The sequence below is a fragment of the Emys orbicularis genome, chromosome 5, assembly GCF_028017835.1.
Source record: "Emys orbicularis isolate rEmyOrb1 chromosome 5, rEmyOrb1.hap1, whole genome shotgun sequence".
NCBI classification, from domain to species: domain Eukaryota; kingdom Metazoa; phylum Chordata; order Testudines; family Emydidae; genus Emys; species Emys orbicularis.
Genome location: NC_088687.1, coordinates 28857754 through 28877400, shown reverse-complemented (window position 1 = coordinate 28877400; position 19647 = coordinate 28857754).

Here is a 19647-nt window from a genome sequence, read left to right as displayed (position 1 = left end):
CATACTTGCGCTTTTACAGTTTGAAGATGTCATTGTCCTCCACAAAATTAACATAGCGTTAACATTTAAATCTAAAACTATTCAGCTGCAACTTGTGAACAGTAAACACAGCCTGTCGTGTGCCGCATGCAAGGAAATCACAGCACATGAGGTCTGCACAGCACTACAGTGTCACGATTTCCTGTTATAATAAGCATGTGCTGCTGAAGCTGGAGCCTAGGCACCACTTGCAGGGCTGAAGCCCCAGCACCAGCTTGCCTCCTCCTGTGGGGCTGAAGCCCCCAGCAGCAGTGCCCCTCAGCCTGCAAGGCTGAAGCCCTGAGCACTGGGTTGCTGCCTCCTGCAGGGCTGAAGCACCAGCTCACACCCATGGGGCAGAAGCCCCGAGCTTCGACTTGCCCCCCAGCAGGGATGAAGCCCTGAGCCATGGCCCCCCACCGGGGGTGAAGTCGCAAGCGCCGGCTCAACCTGCTGCGGGGTGAAGCCCCGAGCCTTGCTGCCCCACCATGGGGCTGGAGCCGCAATTGCTCGCTCTTCCCTCCTCTCCCCCCGTGCCTCCCCCGGCAGAGTGAAGCCTCAAGCTCTGCGAGCCATGGTTTGGCCACGCCTGGTTTATAGTCTAGTATTATAGTTATTTATCATGGAAACAATGATTAAGATTTGACTCATTGCCCTGTTCTTTGATTCATATCCGTATAAGTGAGTTACATTAATGTAACAATAATGTAAATGAGGAAAATCAAGCGCGCTGTCTCTGTGTAGGTATATGTGTAATTATAATATACTTCTGTCTGCATATCTGTCCATGTATTTTTTTTGTCTAGGCAACTGTCTAACTATGTAACTAACCAACCACAAAGGACTCAATCCTCAGCTGGTGTAAATCATTGTAACTGCATCACAGTCAATGGGGACTCTGCCAATTTACACCAACAGAGGATCTGGTCCCATGTTGATACATATGTATATATTATAAAATATTAAAATTGAACATGTTAAAGATTGGGAATCAGAAACGCTGGAATGCATAGAGCATCTCCAATCCAGATGTGATTCATACTCATTAGCTTTGAAACACTGATGAAAGAAGCTTTATGAGCTGGCTTTTCCATCAGAGCTTTAACTGTTTTACTTGAATTGATGACACTCCAATGACTACAGCCTTCTCAAAATAAGCAAGAGAGTAAGCAAAGATTGGAAATACATTCTGTTCCTACTCTAAAGGTCACTGCTTTATCAAAAGGCTTAATGCCCCAGTTACAGAACACAGGCCTCCCATTCAGTTGCTGGGAATATCAGCAACAGGTTACTGTATGGGAAATGTAACTTTCATTCATACCGTGTAGGGCTGAATGAGGCTTGGCCTTTGCTTGGGTACAGTACTGAGTGTGGGGAGGGCTGGCACAAGACTTCCCCCCGGCCTTGGACTCCCTGCCCAAAGTGACGGTACTATTATTATTTTTATATGTATTAATTGCTTCTGGTAGCTCCCACAATGCACTAGGCACTTCTGTAGAGGTTTCAGTGCTAAGGAGTTTTCAGTAGCAGTCCCTATGCTCCAGGGAAGACAGGGACTATTTCATGGAAGTGCCCCAAGAGGTGAAAGCCCTTGCTGCAGATAGAGCATGCTGCACCATCCTACTGGGTAGTACAGCAGGTGCACTCCCTGGAGTTCTTGAGATGCAGCTCCTCCCGGAGCTCATTGCTGGGGGGAGTGGATGCTCCGTGTCAAACCAAACACAGCTCTGAGGAGAAATTATCAAGTTTGGATTGTAATGTGGTGAACGGAAACTCCCCTCCTACAAAACTACTGCTGAAAACCTCTTCTGAATAATGTGGATGTATCCAAATGAACACCAGACAAGGCCAATTTAAAAAGTCATTAAAGGAAAGTAGTAAAAGTAATTAGTGAAAACTGACCTTTTCTTGTAATTAAAGTGACTGAGATACACAATGTGTATAACAGTATAAACAAGTCAACATACTTAAGACTCAATGAAGCGTCATCTGTTTGGGTTTGATCCTATATAGCACAAGGTGAATGGACTACGCTTGTGGGTAAGCATTCTAGGACTGGGAACTATGCTTAGATTCTTCCATCAGTTCTTTTCTGGGGATTAATGAATACATGAATAAATAAAATTAAAAAAAATGTTTCTTTATAGAAGGAGGAAAACACGTGAAATGTTCTGTTGATGTTTTTACAAAAAATTTTTTTTAACCTCCCAGACAAAATTTATGTACCATTTAATGAAGGAGCATGAGGAAATAAAACACTGCAGAGTGAGATAAACTTCTACTCTGTGTGCCCTTAAGAAGATAACATCTGGTTTCATGATGCAAGAGTTTTGAAATTAACTTCTGAATGAAAATGAAAGAGATCAGGTCCAGTGTTGGATTTTTTTGGTGTCCAGGATTTAGAAGGGAAATTCTACTTCATGTTATCTATCAGGAAGAACATATAAAGTGCATTTAGTTTTACAATAATTTGAAAATATATGTGTAATTGTTTCTTTTTTCTGTCTAAGAATATGATCTGTAACGTTATTCATTTATTTATTTATACATACATACATACATACTACAGAAGTGCATAGTAATCCCAACTGAGATTGGAATTCCATTGTGCTAGATGCTGTACCAATGTATAAAATACTCTTAAATAGCACTTTTCATCAGTAGATTTCAAAGCACTTTACAAAGGATTTCCGTATCATTCTCCCCATTTTACAGACAGGGAAACTGAAGCGCAGAGCTTAAGTGACTTGTGCAAGGTCACTCAGCAGACTATTAGTAGAGCTGGGACTAGGCCTCAGTCCTGTCTTCTATCTATTAGGCAACACTGCCTCCCCATATAGTAAGAGACAGTCTGCCCCAAAGATTTAACACTCTAAAGATGTAAGATGTAGGGTCTGAGAAAGGAAGGATTATTAATATTTATTACAGCAGAATACAATTCTGTTACTAAAGGAAATATAGCTTACCCTCTTCCACCTTTACAGGTAAATGCACTTTAGGTCTCCCTCCCTGATGATCATCCTCACAGCGTTCATCTATGTTAGTCCCAGGGGCCTTGCAGATTCTTGAAAGATAATGTGTTCGCAGCACTATGACTTCGTGCTGTTTCTCATATGCATCCACTTATAAAAGCAGAAAATGAGGGGACTGGATAGTTGAGACTGATCATTGGCTATGGAGCTGTTTACCTCTAGGTCACCAGTTCAAATGTGGTTGAGGTTAATGGTGTTACTGCTTTGCCAAGTGGTAGCAGGTTTTGGGGTGCTGCACTAGGACAGGAATTCATGACATAGATTCAGGGTATTTTTAGAGTCATTTATTTTCAAAATGTTCACAAATTCTGTTAACTTTGAACAGAAGTGGTCAGAAGTGCACACGGCAATTCCACACACACAAACCCCAGGTAATGCACTGCTGAGTCATTTCCGTTGCCAAGAAACAGCTCCCTTGGCCTTTGTCCGTTTTGCTTTCAATACCCTGCTTGTTCTCTCTTGCCTGTGCCCTGTACTTTTCCCTTGGAAAACCACTTAACCCAAAGTCACTAACCTTCAGCAATGTGGTTCCCAGGGATAGTTGAGGTAGACTGGGGGCATTAGCCCAACCTTTCTGTGGCTGCTCTGCACAAAGAAACTATATCCAGTGTCCACTGGTGCTGAGTACTTAACCCACAAATTCCCCTTATGGCATGAGCCAAAAAGCACAGAAGCAAATGGAAGAAACTCATTGACTTCAGTGGTTTTTGGATCCTGTCTTTCATGGCTTTGGGATTCAGTTCAAGGGTAAGCTCAACCTGTGCAAATTGCATCTTTTCTTGTCTACCGTTAAGGTTTGCATGACTGCAGCTACATTGATTGCTGAACTGGGGCTAAACATCAGTATAGATAAGGCTAAGGCCTTGGTTTGAGGTCTTTAGTGATCCATCTCTTGGGCCAGGCCTTCTGTTTAACCCCTCAACAGGCAACTTTCATATGGAAAACTTATATTGGTAATGGATATCTGGTATTTCATTAACATCTTTAACACAACAGTAATTACAACTTGATTGGCTATTCATGGTCATCGGTGAATTGAGCTACTGATGTCAGTAACAAGTAACAGGGGCCATAAACCAACTGTCATAAAACCACAGATACCTGCAGAAACGTATTGGTACATATTATTGAAGCATGTCAGTTTACCTTTAGAATAGTATGATTGCAGCACTGAAGACACATCCCAATCTGAAGGGTAGAGTTAGTCCACCTTGTGAAGGCTGGAGACGCAACATACTGGTGATTTATTTATGCCAAATAGCATTAAGAAAAAATCTTCTGGGAAGGGCTGATTTTTTTCCCATTGATTTCTGTAGACCAATAAATTATTTCAAACAGCTCCCTTCACTTTTAGCTGCCTAGCTATCATCAAAGATTTGTTTTGTGTTTGATTTTATGCCATTGTCAAGACTTGGGGATATGTTTCCTCTCTATGGTCCATATTAAAGCATGCCTGCAGTACTCTCATGTGTGAGGGTGAAACAGCACTTCCCTCTTTGAAGGCATTACTAATCTGTGTGACCTGGCAGCAACACAGTTTTAAATTGCACATTGTGAACGTTGTTTGAACGTGAACAGTTAGAAGAAAGCTGGGGTTAGATATGGCCGAGTGTGTTGGTCAACAGAGGAATCAGCTTGCCAGAAATGGTTCTTTTATGGCCCAAGGCAATAATACATATAGGCCAATACTTAGACACCTAAATATGTGGCCTGATTTTCAGGGGTGAGGTGCACCTCCTGACCTCCATTGAAGTCAGGGAAAGCTGTGACTGTGTAGCACCATTTACAATCAGGTAACTTAATTAGGTGTCTAAATGTGGATTTAGGCGCCTAATTTTATTCACCCACATTTGAAAATTATGACACTAGCTTAAATAGGACCTCAACCTGTGAGCGGTTCAGCATTATTGAGCTACAGAAGCTGTTGTACCATACAATCAAACTGAACCTAAATTAAGCTGAATTTAGGTTCTATTTTGCACTGCTGAAAATCTTCATTAGAGATTTTTGGTAGTCAAATATCATGGAGATGAGCATGGTATAAACATTTAGATTTGGTGTTTCAAGGACATTTGGAGGGCACAATACCTGCAAGAAGTGTTTGAAACAGCTTCATTTATCATAGTGATTCCCTTTCAAAAAGCAGATAGTGTGCTCCATTTAGTGCATGAGTAATTTCAAGCGATGTGTCTAGTTTTCTGATGCTTGTGCTAATAGAAAAGTAGCCTGTATTTTGTTGTACATCATCAAACTTACAATGATCAGTTGCCAGGGACAGGGAGTAGTGGGAAGGCAGCACATACTAATGTTGGGTGAAGACAAACCTCAAAAATCCCCTTCCAGCTGAGTGTGGAACAGGACTGTCAGGCTCCAGGAGTCATCTAGTCTTGTATTCTTTAGTCAGAAGGCTGGCATCTGTAAAGTAGGGCCTGGACTCAGAGGAATGGTGGGGAAATATTCAAAAGCTCATTGATGGCAAAACTGTTTTTTGGGCGGGGTGAGGAGGGAGGCTGTGTGTGTGTGTGTGGGGGGGGGGGGCTGTTGAAAAAACAAATATTTTAATTCTTGTCCAATATATTTTGCAAAATGAATAGCACTTTTAGGCAGATAACTCTGTTAGCAATTTTTGCAGGAAAATTTGGTGGCAAACTTCCTCTTGAAGTAAACTCTCCACCACATTCACTATCCTGACTTTCACCATGATTCAAAGGGAGGCTAAAAAGCCAAACTCCTACCCACCTGCACTCTGCCTCCTATTTAAATTACAAATAACAAAAAAATGCCCTTTGTCTTTGATCCTGCTAATGTGCTTATTTGTTCTCTGAACACAAAAAATCCCCGAATAGAATTGCTAAATATTATTTATTAGGGCTGTCAATTAATCGCAGTTCACTCGTGCAATTAACTAAAAAAAATTAATCGCGATTAATCGCAGTTTTAATCGCACTATTAAACAGTAGAATATCAATTGAAATTTATTAAATATTTTTGGATATTTTTCTACATTTTAAAATATATTGATTTAAATTACAACACAGAATACAAAGTGTACTCTGCTCACTTTATATTATTTTTTATTACAAATATTTGCATTGTAAAAATAAAAGAAATAGTATTTTTCAATTCACCTCATACAAGTACTGTAGTGAGATCTCTTTATCATGAAAGTTCAACTTACAAATGTAGATTGTTACATAACTGAACTCAAAAACAAAACACTGTAACATTTTAGAGCCTACAAGTCCCCATAGTCCTACTTCTTGTTCAGCCAATCGCTAAGAGAAACAAGTTTGTTTACATTTACAATGTCACCTGAAAGTGAGGACAGGCATTTGCATGGTACTTCTGTAGCCGACATTGCATGGTATTTACGTTCCCAGTATGCTAAACATTCATATGCCCCTTCATGCTTTGGCCACCATTCCAGAGGACATGCTTCCATGCTGATGATGCTCATTAAAAAAAAATGCGATAAGTACTTAGTGACTGAACTCCTTGGGCAAGAACTGTATGTCTCCTGCTGTTTCACCCACATTCTGCCATATAATTCATGTTACAGCAGGCTCGAATGATGACCCAGCACATGTTGTTCGTTTTAAGAACACTTTCACTGCAGATTTGACAAAACGCAAAGAAGGTACTGTGACAGACCCAGACCAGTGGGGTACAGGAGTCTGGTAGAGGGCAAATATACTGGTCACTGGATGAGTAGTTTTCTGTTCCCTGAGTGACCAGAGCAGGGGCTGCACTAGAGTAATCAGGAACCTGCTAGAACCAGTTAAGGCAGGCAGGCTAATTAGGACATCTGGAGCCAATTAAGAAGAAGCTGCTAGAATCAATTAAGGCAGGCTAATCAGGGCACCTGGGTTTTAAAAGGAGCTCACTTCAGTTTGTGGTGCGAGTGTGAGGAGCTGGGAGCAAGAGGCGTAAGGAGCTGAGAGTGAGAGGGTGTGCTGCTGGAGGACTGAGGAGCACAAGCGTTATCAGACACCAGGAGGAAGGTCCTGTGGTGAGAATAAGGAAGGTGTTTGGAGGAGGCCATGGGGAAGTAGCCCAGGGAGTTGTAGCTGTCATGCAGCTGTTACAGGAGGCACTATAGACAGCTGCAGTCCACAGGGCCCTGGGCTGGAACCCGGAGTAGAGGGCGGGCCCGGGTTCCCCCCAAACCTCCCAATTGACCTGGACTGTGGGTTCTTCCAGAGGGGAAGGTCTCTGGGCTGTTCCCCAACCCACATGGTGAATCTCTGAGGCAAGAAAATCCACCAATAAGCACAGGACCCACCAAGATAGAGGAGGAACTTTGTCACAGTACCAATGTGAGATTTCTAAAGAGAGCTACAGCACTCAAACCTAGGTTTAAGAATCTGAAGTGCCTTCCAAAATCTGAAAGGGACGAGGTGTGGAGCATGTTTTCAATAGTGTTAAAAGAGCAACACCCCGATGCGGAAACTACAGAACCTGAACCACCAAAAAAGAAAATCAACCTTCTGCAGGTGGCATGTTGCCCTGTGTGCAGAAATGTCACAGAAGCCACTGGGAGTTCAGTAGCTGTAAAGCTTCAGAATTGGGCCCTTTGGCCCAGATTTTTAAAGATATTTAAGTGTTGTGCCACTCAGTATTGCAACACTTAACAGACTTAGGAGCGTAAGTCTAACTTTCAAAAGTGACTTAGGCACTTAGCCTCATAAGTCTCATTGCAAGTCAATAGTATTTAGGCTTCTAGAGCCCAGATCCTCAAAATATTTAGGTGCATAACTCCTATTGAAATCAAGGATTCAGATTAAGGGTCTCAGCCCAAGTGCCTAAGTCACTTTTGAAAATGAAACCTAGGCTCCTAAGTCTATTCGGTTTTGCAACCCTGCGTGGAGCCCCACCTAAAATACCTTGTAAAAATCTGGGCTATCATGCCTTGTTTCTGTATATCTTGGAATAGCTTCTTAGGGTAAATAACCTGAAATCAAGAAGGGAAAAAACAAATCTTGGCACAGAGTTACATTTTATTTACAAACGATAACTTAGTTATCAGCAACACTGTTGTTTCCTCTTTGTTCTTTAGATGTGATTTTGAAAATGAGATTCCCTTTACTTCATCTCTTCCCCTGACTCATCTTAAGAAATCTGCCTAAAATCTCCCTCCCGACAGGTCAGACAGCTATCAAAGTATTTTGTGCAGATTTTATTATGGGCTTTCACTCTTCCATCAATCACCTTCCCCTTGTGCAGGTGCAGTGCGTCCTCAGATGCACACAACAGCAGGTGGTGGTGGGCAGGACTCTGATAACCCCCGCTCTCAGGATTAATGAGTAACGGCTCAACCATCTGACAGTAGCATCCCAACAACCTTTTGTTTTTTCTGTGACACAGCTTCCCCTTCCCTAATCTTACATCAACTCTTTTATGCTGAGATCTTTATAGACATAAAGATCCGTGTGGCAATCTGTGTATTATATATTTATATTTATGCACACCTATTTATATGTTAATTAGATAATTACTTACCATTTATATGAAATACATTGGGTGTAATAGTGTTGGCTTAATCACTGGTATAATAGAACTTGGCATAATGTTCACGTATTGCTTATTGTTGCTCTTCTTGTTTAATGTTTATGGTAGTTTAAAAAAGATAGAGCAATAAACATTAGCAGCATTAAGCCATTCCATTTGTATTATGATAATGCCTGTTGCAACTCCATAGTTAAGGCTGCGCTGAGATGTCTACTTAAAGCAGGATTTAAATCCCTTTGTTTTATACTTTAATGATGAGTACTTCACCCGTATTACTATGGGTGTGTCTACACCCAGCCGCTAGTTCGGCGGCTGGGAATCGAAGTTCTGGGTTCGACTTATCGCGTCTTGTCTGGACGCGATAAGTCGAACCAGGAAGTGATCGCCGTCGACTGCCGTACTCCAGGTAGACGAGAGGAGTACTGCGGCGTCGACGGGGGAACCGCGGCGTCGACGGGGGAGCCTGCCTGCCGCGTGTGGACCGAGGTAAGTTCGAACTAAGGTACTTCGAACTTCAGCTACGTTATTCACGTAGCTGAAGTTGCGTACCTTAGTTCGAATTGGGGGGTAAGTGTAGACCAAGCCTATGAAGAGGTATAGCAGCATGAGAGGTGTTGCTACTTAAGAGTTGTATTCCTCTCTATCTACAAAAAAAGGGACTGATCTTGTACTGTGCTGGGCACCTGCCACTCCCATTGACTTCAGTGGCAGTGGTCAGTGCTCATCGTTTCTCAGGAGTGGGACCTAATTATCCAGGTCATTATTGGTAGTGTACATGAGCTATTTCTGAAATTGAGTGAGTTTCCAGTAGAATGTGAAAAAGTTTTTGAATTCCAGGCACAAGACTAAATACAGTATCAGAAATGTGTGTATGGGTTCATTGTATTTTCAATTTGTCAGCAATGACAAATCGTGGTGCTCTTACGATTGTTAGGGCAATGCTTTCAGATACATATATTTTAAAGAAAAGCCCTTTATTCTAACCACTATGCGCAGTTGGAAGGACTGTGGGAGCTGTCAATGCCAAATGTACCCATCTTTACCATTAAGCACTTCTGTTGTCTCAGGGAGAGCCCAGGATACGCTTTTGGTCTGCAGCACTCCTTGAAGCCCAATATATTATGTATTTGTAAATACAGAGCTAGCTAGGATTTGTCTACACAGCTGGGTATGTGTCATTATCCCCATCTTGCAGAAATTAAATGCCCTGCTCAAGGATACACAGCAAATGTGTGGCAGGGATAAAAATAGAAACCAGTTCCCCGGTCTTGCAGTCCAGTGTCCTGATTGTTGGATCATTTTGCCTCAAATATGTTGGAGAATCAGAAGGAGTTTTATGGTTTTTAGTGAGGGAGGAATATGACCTCAGGTTTTAAGTCCTCGTGACTTGAGGGCTGATACTCTTATTTTGTGATAAATATTTATTTTATAAAGTGAAAGGTCAGAAGTCCTCTAGGAACACACAGACTTAGCAGACTGAAGCACCCTATTAAGGTTTACACTTATGGAGCAGAAGACCCGCAGGCCAGTAATGACACTCTTCATTCTTCTTACAACAGTCTGTGAGCAGCTGTATGAGGTAATGTTTACTTACACAAGCCGATTGGGAGGCCTAACTCATTAATATTTGTAAAACTCTTATATCCTCAAATGGGAGGATCTTTGTTCTATGTTAGATCCACTGCTGTGGACAAAAGTAATAATTCACGCCTATTTCTGTCTAATTCAGCAGAATGGAGGTAAAATCTTTTTTTCTGAGCTAGATAGAAATGAAAATATCCTGCTGCTGGCATTTTTGCTGACTTAGCCATGCCCGCCTGAGCTCTCAGGTGGAGAACAGTCTCTTCTGCAGTCTGTGAGAGAGAGCCTTTTGCAAGGGATAATTTTGCTTTGGAAAGCAAGTTTCCTTTTATATTTTTCTAGGAATTTTCCATTTTGAGATGGAATGGAATAGAGTGGAGTGCTTGAAGTGGATTCCTTTCACACCAGTCATTTCCCAAATGCTCACTCCCAACTGCCATTGATGCCCTGAAGTATTATTCCTTCTCTTTTCATCACAAAAGTTAACCAAAAGCTTTTAATAAAACAGTTATATCAACTGTCTCTCTCCTCTCCTCCACCCCCCGAAAACAACAACAACACTGGGCTGATGTGGCCAGTTGAGGTACTTCTTGGGGCCCCATGACAGATTTTGCAGTATTCAAACTTTTTTGAGCAAAAATTGTAACTTTTAGTTGCTGTAGTTATGGAAAACACCTTTAAAATGTTTCTAAACTGGTGCAAACCTAGGTGATCATTCTGAGTTTTACTTCTGAATGTTTGGCTTTGGATTTATAATATCAAGATTAACGTTCAGGAGATGCAAACCCAGGCCAATCAAAACAGAAAAAGGAAATTAAACCAGTGAGCAATGAATTTTGCCAAGCCCTATATTTGGGTCTAAAATTAATGTAATTCCTTGTTGCGAGAGGCTGTTCATGGATATATTGGTAGCTTATTGTGCTGGGCTTTGTCCTTTGCTGTTCCTCTCTCATAGGCAACTAGTTCACCCTACAAAACTGGAAGGAAGGAAAATTCTTTCTCCAGTATCTATAACCCATACTTTTGATAGAAAATGGTTACAGATGCTGATTACTTGTGTGTATATTGTCAAATAACACTACAGAGACGCAGTGTCCAACGTTAACCAGACAGAGCCCAAATGCTCTATTGAGATACAGCACCTCTGCACCACTGAGGAGGCACGAAGAGGCTAATAACTGTCTGCAGATAGCCAACAGAGAATTCATCCCTTGGAGAGGAATTCCCTGCTAGTATAAGTATGCCGGGCTCTGAGCCCTGCACCTCTGTTCCCCTCCATTCCTCTTGGCATAGGGACAAAGAAAGGGCATGGCAGAGAATGAATCTGGGTGTGACACTGTGACTATCCTTCACCGTAGTAGGGTCCATTAGAACATCAGAACGGCCATCCTGGGTCAGACCAAAGGTCCATCAAGCCCAGTATCCTGTCCTCTGACAGTGGTCAATGGCAAGTGCCCCAAAGGGAATGAACAGACAGGTTATCATCAAGTGATCCATGCCCTGTCACCCAGTCCCAGCTTCTGGCAAACAGAGGTTAGGGACACCATTCCTGCCCATCCTGGCTAATAGCCATAGATGGACCTATCCTCCATGAATCTATCCAGCTCCCTTTTGAACTCCTCTAGCTCCCTTTTGAACCCCATTAGAAGATCCTAAAGCAAAGGTGAATCTATCAGGCGAGGACTGATGGTCCAGTGAAATGGATGTGACCCTGGGGCCTGAAAGACATGAGTCTTCCTCATTTAAAGGACTCTATCCTGCTCACATTGAAGTCAATGGGAATTTTGCCATTTGCTTCTATAGGAGAAGGATTGTAAAGCAATAAATGTTGCCTTTTGGGGTTGGTTTTTTATATAAAAAGTTCTCTTATAAAACACGTTTCTTCTCATTTTTTCTTTTTAAAAATGATTTTCCACATTTTCCCCAATACTGTTTGTTTCAGAGATTAAATTTCTTTGTCTCCGGAGATGTCTCCAAGTAGGAATCCATCTGTCCTACTCCCACGGTCTCCCACTCACTCAAACACACTTATATTCCTAGCCCACCCATTCATCCCAGGCCCCGTACCTTCTAGGTTTGTTCTTTCTGTAGTCTTGCGTGACACTTGTCCTCTTTTCCAGGTCAGAGGTTAAGTGCCTTTCTTCAAGGCAGGTTTAGATATGTTGTAGTGAATGATCAGTGGCATTCCAAAAGTCCACCTCCATGATCATCTTCATAAAAGAGGAAGATCATTCTTTATATTGGTGTCCAAGTGCTAAAAACAGCTAGAGGAATCTCTCTTGGGGGAAGCAAACAGTAGGTGTATAATTTGTATCTGTCAGCTTGCATATTTCCATGTTTGGTATCAGATTGTGATTTGGGCCCATCATATTTAATGAGTAGGACTGATTAATTTTTTTCTAATTAACTGAGTTCTCTCTCCATTGATAAGAAGCTGTGTCTGGGCAGTTTGTAAACTCAAATCTCACTATATAGATGATGAACAAGATAATTTCAGTGATGTTTAATTAGATCATATGGTGTTTTATTGGGTGATATCTGAATTAGTTTGGATTACCACTTTAAAACGTGGGTAGAAGCAGTGAATTGCTCTCTTTTGATATTTAGGGAGAAGTTGGGTTCATATGAGGCCAATTCTCTCTAAGGATTGCTGGCTTTCCACATTTCTCTCATGAGCAAATTAGAGAGCATTATACATAGTAGCTTGGGCGTGACTTTTCCAAGTGCCCATTATCTAGCCCTATGAGTGTATTTGTGTATTAATTTGAAACACTGTATACATGTAATTACCTGATTTATATCAATTTAGTTTTATTTGGCTAGAAATGAATTTAGCTTAATCAATATAAGACAGAATTAAATAGATCTAGATGGAAATGGTAGAATTATCAATAATAATGCAAAAAAGGCAGAAGTGTTCAATAAATATTTTTGTTTTGTATTTGGGGAAAAACAGATGATACAGTCTCTTTCAATTCCCTTAGTACCTCTGAAGGATATTAAATAGACGCTACTAAAGAAAGACATTTTTAAATCAGCAGGGCCAGAAAACTTGCATCTAAGAGTTTTAAAAGTGCTGGCACAGGAGCTTGCTGAACTGTTAATGTTGGTTTTCAATAAGTCTTGGAGCATGGAGAAAGTTCCAGAGATTGGAAGAAAGTTAATATTGTACCAGTATTTAAAAAGGATAAATGGAGTGGCCTGGGTAATTATAGGCCGGTTAGCTTGACATTGTTCCTGGGCTTGATATAGGACTCAATTAATAAAGAATTTAATGGGGGGGGGGTAATTAATGCAAATCAGCATGGGTTTGTGGAAAATAAATCCTGTCAAACTAACTCAATATCTTTTTTTGATGAGAATACAAATGTGGTTGGTTGATAAAGTAATATTGTTGACGTAATATATTTAGACTTCTGTAAGACTTTTGACTTGGTACCACACGATATTTTAATTAAAAAACTAGAGCAATATAAAATTAACATGGCACACATTAAATGGATTATAAACTTCCTAACTAATAGCTCTCAATGTAGTTGTAAACAGGGAATTGTTGTTGAATGGGTTTGCTTCCAGTGGGGCCCTGCAGGGATCAGTTCTTGGCCCTATGCTATTTAACATCTTTATCAGTACCTGGGAGAAAACATAAAATCACCACTGATAAAGCTTGCAGATGACACACAAATTTGGGGACTGGTAAATAGTGAAGAGGACAGGCCACTGATTCAGAGCGATCTAGATCATTTGGTAAACTGGATGCAAGCAAACAATATTAGTTTTTAATATAGCTAAATGTAAATGTATACATGTAGGAACAAAGAATGTAGGCCATCCTTGCAGTATGGTGGACTCTATCTTGGGAAGCAGTGACTCTGAAAAAGATTCGGAGGTTGTGGTGGATAATCAGCTGAACATGAGCTCAGCATGACACTGTGGCCAAAAGAACTAATACGATCCCGGGATGCATAAGCGGGAATCTCAAGTAGGAGTGGAGAGGTTATTTTACCTCTATATTTGGCACTGATGCGATCACTATTGGAATACTGTGTCCCATTCTGGTGCCCACAATTCAAGAAGCATACTGATAAACTGGAGAGGGTTCAGAGACGACACACAAGAATGATTGAAGGATTAGAACACATGCCTTATAGCATCAGTTCTCAAACTTTAGCAACCCGAGGATTTAAAAAATTTTTGCGGACCCCCAGGCCGCCCATTCAGCCCCACCCCCCTCTTCCCGCCCCCACATAATGTTTAAAGGAATAGATATTTAGCATAAAAATCTCTGTGACCCCCCACTCATGAGAATGGCAGTACATGACTTCAAGTTTCTTAGGGCCCACTCCTACAGCCCTTACTCAAGCAAAATTTCCATTGAACTCAGCAGGAGTTTTGCCTGAAGAAAGAATAGAGGCTCTGGGTGTCTGTGCATTAGCCTGAAATACACATTTCAAAACAGAAGCTGAGATTTTTGTAAAGTAATAAATTATGGAATACTGAGCCTTGGAGAACTGCTATATGGCAGAATGGGCTTCCTTCTCCATCTCTAGTTTCAACTGTCATATGATTAGAAACCTAAACTTCCTGAAGTGTTTGTGGGGAGTGTCTGTGCTTGTTTAATCAAAGAACTCAGAAATGTGGAGAAAAAAGGGCAAAATTTCTAAAAGAGCATTTTAAAATGTTACCTCTGCAAGCTAGTAAATATTTCACTAAAATTAGGTTGAATATTATTATTCTCTGAATATTTATTGTGCTAAGTGTGAAGATTCAGAGCAAGATTATCAGATCCTATTGATGTCAGTGCAGCTCTGCCAATTTACACTGATGAAGATCTGGCCCTAAAATTCTATAATGAAGTGTGAAATGGAGGGACATGAGTCTTGCTTCAAGTGCAAGTTAGAACCTTGTCTTAACTGTGGAGTTTGCTACTGACACCTTCATAAAATTATGTCTAGCTATTACCATAATGATAGGTACAGTAGTGTATAGTTACACTATCTCCCTATTGTGTATTGGTGTACAGTCAAGTATTTTTCTATAGGGGAAATCAAAACACAAAAAGTACATGAAAGTAGGGGCCTGACATTTGGATCAGCAGTCCCTCCTTAACTTGTCCCATTGTATCTAGATATTACAGAAGTCTAGCAAGAGCCACCTTTTAGTAGGGAGCAGTTTTTAAATACCTGAGTTACCCCACTCCCCGAACATATGCTTATATGTGTGAATAGGTGGGTATGTGTGTAGTAATTTGACCCTTAACTTGAGCAGTTCAATTGGTGTCTTTAATATTCTGTAGGCACAGATCTAGGGGAAATAATTATCTGTCGCATTTGTTGCTGTAAAAAGACATTGTATTCATTTCTACATAAAACAAATGTAGAAATCAAATGATATTTTGAAATGCAGCAGACGAGCTATGTGATCAGAATGGGCATCAGTGATTTTTAAAGTGTAGAAACCCCTGTTATGGCAACATGGAAAACCACCATATGGAAAAAGTGCAGCACCAAATAAAAAATGTTAAATTACTTTTCAATGGGATGAATAGAGAAAGCAATACAGGTAAGTTGTCATCTCACACACAATTAATATTTGGTATTTAGTGCTTATAATTATGAACAAGAATAATAATGTAGAAGAAATACATTTCCAGACTGTTAAATGAAGAGACATTGGGCAAGTAAAAGTAAAAAATTCAGAGGTCATTCTAACTCTAGAGAGTGGTTAAATTGGTGTAACATACACCTTTTCGCCTCACTGTGATTGTAAGGTCATGTCTACACTTACCGGGGATTGATGCCACTGCAATCAATGCAGCAGGGGTCAATTTATCAGGTCTAGTGAAGACCCGCTACATTGACCGCAGAGCGCTCTCTGGTCGACTCCGGTACTCTACTGGAATGAGAGGAGTAAGGGAAGTCGACAGGAGAGCATCCTGTGTGGTGTAGACACAGTGTGGTGTAGACACCGCAGTAAGTTGACCTAAGCTATGTCGACTCCAGTTATGTTATTCATGTAGCTGGAGTAGCGTAACTTAGGTCGACTTACCCCAGGAGTGTGACAAGGCCAAAGATTCACAGTACATTCCTCTAGGTTTGCTTAGACTCCCTCTCCCCCCATACACATCCCTTCTAAATTTGGTGTATGGCGTCCCAATTGGGGTAGTACACAATCTAAGGTCAAGAGAAAAAACTAGTAAGAAACCCAATGAACAGTTTATAAGAACATATATTGTGTAGGCTGCTTCATGTTTTACCCTACAGCTTCTTACACCTTCTTCCAGTTCACAGTATGTAAGCTGCACCAATTGAGACTCTCTTATGCATTGGTAAATGGGTGTAGGTGGGCTAAAGGGGTCTGAGGGCCAACTTGTAAACCATTTCTCAATTTGGCCTATGGTCTCCACTTCCCTTCCTCTAATCATATAGTGTAAAAAGAAAAATAAGGAAGGCATCTGTTGTAATATTAGAAAAAACACCACACAAACAGCTTCCCTTATTTCAGGTTTGTCCTACCGGCTAATTTTTCATTCCAAACATTCACATCACTCTAGCAGTATCTAGTGCCCATGCACCGTCTAGTACCCCTCCAAAGTAAGTCCCACATTAATACTGTGGTATGCTTTCTAGTACCAAGCTAAAATTAAATATGGCACATTATCAGTGGTTTATTTTATTTTAATAAAACATGCCATATGTTGAGATTTAACACATCCGGTGAGTTGTCTGTTTTAACCATGTATCCAAAGCTGTCTGTATAAATAAATACAAGACATTAATTTATTTTCAGAGACTTTCATGAATGTTTTTAAAGAGATTTTATTGTTGAAAACTGAGTTTTCCTAAACAATTTGGAGGAACAAAAAAAAATTCCACCGTTCTCATTTAAAATGGACACACTTAATCAGGGAAAGACAGTTGGATCAGCTGTCTACATTTTTTTAAATTTAAATTAACATTTTATTGTGTTTTATATAAAGATACATAAAAGATTAAAATACTATGCAAAAGGCACATATACAAAGAATATACAAACAATACTACAACATATGGCCATCTACTGCATTAAGTCTGGTACATTATAGCCCTGATTCTGCAACCAATACTAATATTAGAGTAGTAGTTATGTTAGTAGTCCCAGTGAATATAGTGGGATAAAACTGAACTCATTAGGACTATTTGTATAAGGTACTATTCAACATGAGTAAGGTTTGTGGAATTGGACTGATTAATGACCCAATCCTATCCCACTGAAGTCTAAGGGAGATTTTTTCCATTGAGATAATCAGGATCAGGACTGGGTCACAAGCAGAGGCGTAGCGAGCGCCCTCCGTACCCTCCTACCGGAGGGGGCCCCGCAAGGAAGGGGGCCCCTAAAAGTGGCAAAATAAATACCGCATTCCAGTTTCTGCATTGTAAGGGGCCCCGCGCAGACATATGTTCGGAGGGGGCCACGTTCTTTGTTGCTACGGCCCTGGTCACAAGTTACTACTCTCTGCTACAGTAGCAAACATTTTTAAGGTACCTCTTTCCCTAACACTGCTTCTGCAGTGGAGCAGCGGGTCTTGCACTGAGTTCAACACCCTTTGGTTTGCTGTGATGTTTTCTTTCTTATAGAGAATTTTGTTTTTTAAACATCAGCTGTAGAAGGATTTGTATTGTTCCAGTGCATTCTTAATAGTGGATCAGCTTTTCATTCTGAATAGTAAATATTTAGTATGATGTTCAAGGAAAATTGGCAAAGCAACTCTAATAAAGTTATTTTCCTGGTGCTCCAAGAAGTGACTGATGAATAGCACTGATTGGAAATAGACATGATATGGCTAAGTACTGTGTATATACATAATTTTGTAAATTTACTGCAGTTTTGCTGCACCGCACTCTGACAGTTTCAGTCCTGCAAATGGATTACATAACTATAAGCTGTATACTGCTATTGTTCCATTCACACAACTCCTATTGAAGTCAGTAGGATTTTTTTGCATTAAAATCAATAGCAGAATATGGTTTATTGTGCCAAATAAAGAGACAGAAATGAAAACCCAAAGCAAAAACAAATCCTCTTCATACCAATCAAAGCAATTCTGGCTAAACTAGAAAACTAATGACTGCAGCATGGGAATTTTAGTTTTTGTCTCTTCATCTTTAGAGGAGGGAGGCACTTGTGAAGAGGTGGATGGACTAGGAAGTTTGAACTCATAGCTGTTTGGTAGATTAAGGGTGAATCTTGCTAATATGGTGAAAGGGAACTGGTTTCATTATGCTTTTCATTAATAAAATAAAGTTAACACCACCTTGGATTAATGCATAATTACTATCTATCAGAGTTAGAAGAATATGCAAAAACTGTTCTATGGGTGAGTGCTAATTTTGGGACATGTTCTGATTTCACTTATACTGGTATAAAATCAAAGTAACACCACTGAGGTCAATAGAATTATTGTTGATTTACCCAAAGTGAGATGAAAATCTGGATATTTGTGTGTGTGTGTGTGTGTGTGTTTGTTTTAGAGAAACAATTGTTCTCTAGTCTTGCCAGCTTTTTAAGCCTGATGCCTTAACTGCCAATAGAGAAGTAAATAAGATGCACTTAAAAGTTCTTGAGTAAAACATTATTTCATAATTTGACACTCAAATTAATGGAAGAGTGATTTGTGGAGTGAACATCAGAAGATTGTCCCCTCTCTCTCCTTTTTTAAAGTGCAAAGCATTCCACCCATTTCATCTTAATTTCAGAACTTTTGTGCTTTGTGTAAACTCATGCTCCTCTCCTTTACTGAGGTTTTCTCTTCAGTCTTTTTCACTGATCCAGTCCAGCCTTCTTACTTATTCTCACTCCTCAGAAGGAATCAGTATCCAGAATTACCAGATCATATTCCAAATGAATGTATGGCACACTAGGTGCTTTCTGAACATTATCTTCCATGGCTGTAATTCAGTTATTCACACTGCTTTGAAATCCCTTCTCTGCAAAGTAGTGCAATTTGAGGAGTGTGTGTTTGTGCCCAGACAAATACTTTATTGCGAACCTAATGAGGATCTTCAGGTTCTCTGTGATGAAGAAATCTATTAGGCAAGCAGCAGAAAGCTCTCAAGCCTTCAAGGACCTAATTCATCATCAATATTCACACCTTTGGCAAACTAAATATACCACTAATCTTATTCCCAGTGCATTATACATTGGATCATAAGAGCTAAGGTTCAGTTCTAGTTGTAAATAGAAAATAAGTTTTATGGAGCTATTCTTTTCAAATAATTTTTAACTCGATGATCTGCTCTTATAAATAAGTAACGTTTTTTAAAAAAATGAGTTCTACTGATGAGGTTAATTCGCTAAACAATAACTTTTTGCAGATCTGTATGCTAAAGCACATTTTCTCTGTGTATGGCTTGAATGGAGAATATTAATGCCTCGGGACTTTGATATCAGAGCTATTGTAAACGTGCAACTTACAAATATAGAATTATTTTTTAACATAACTGCACTCAAAACAAAACAATGTAAAACT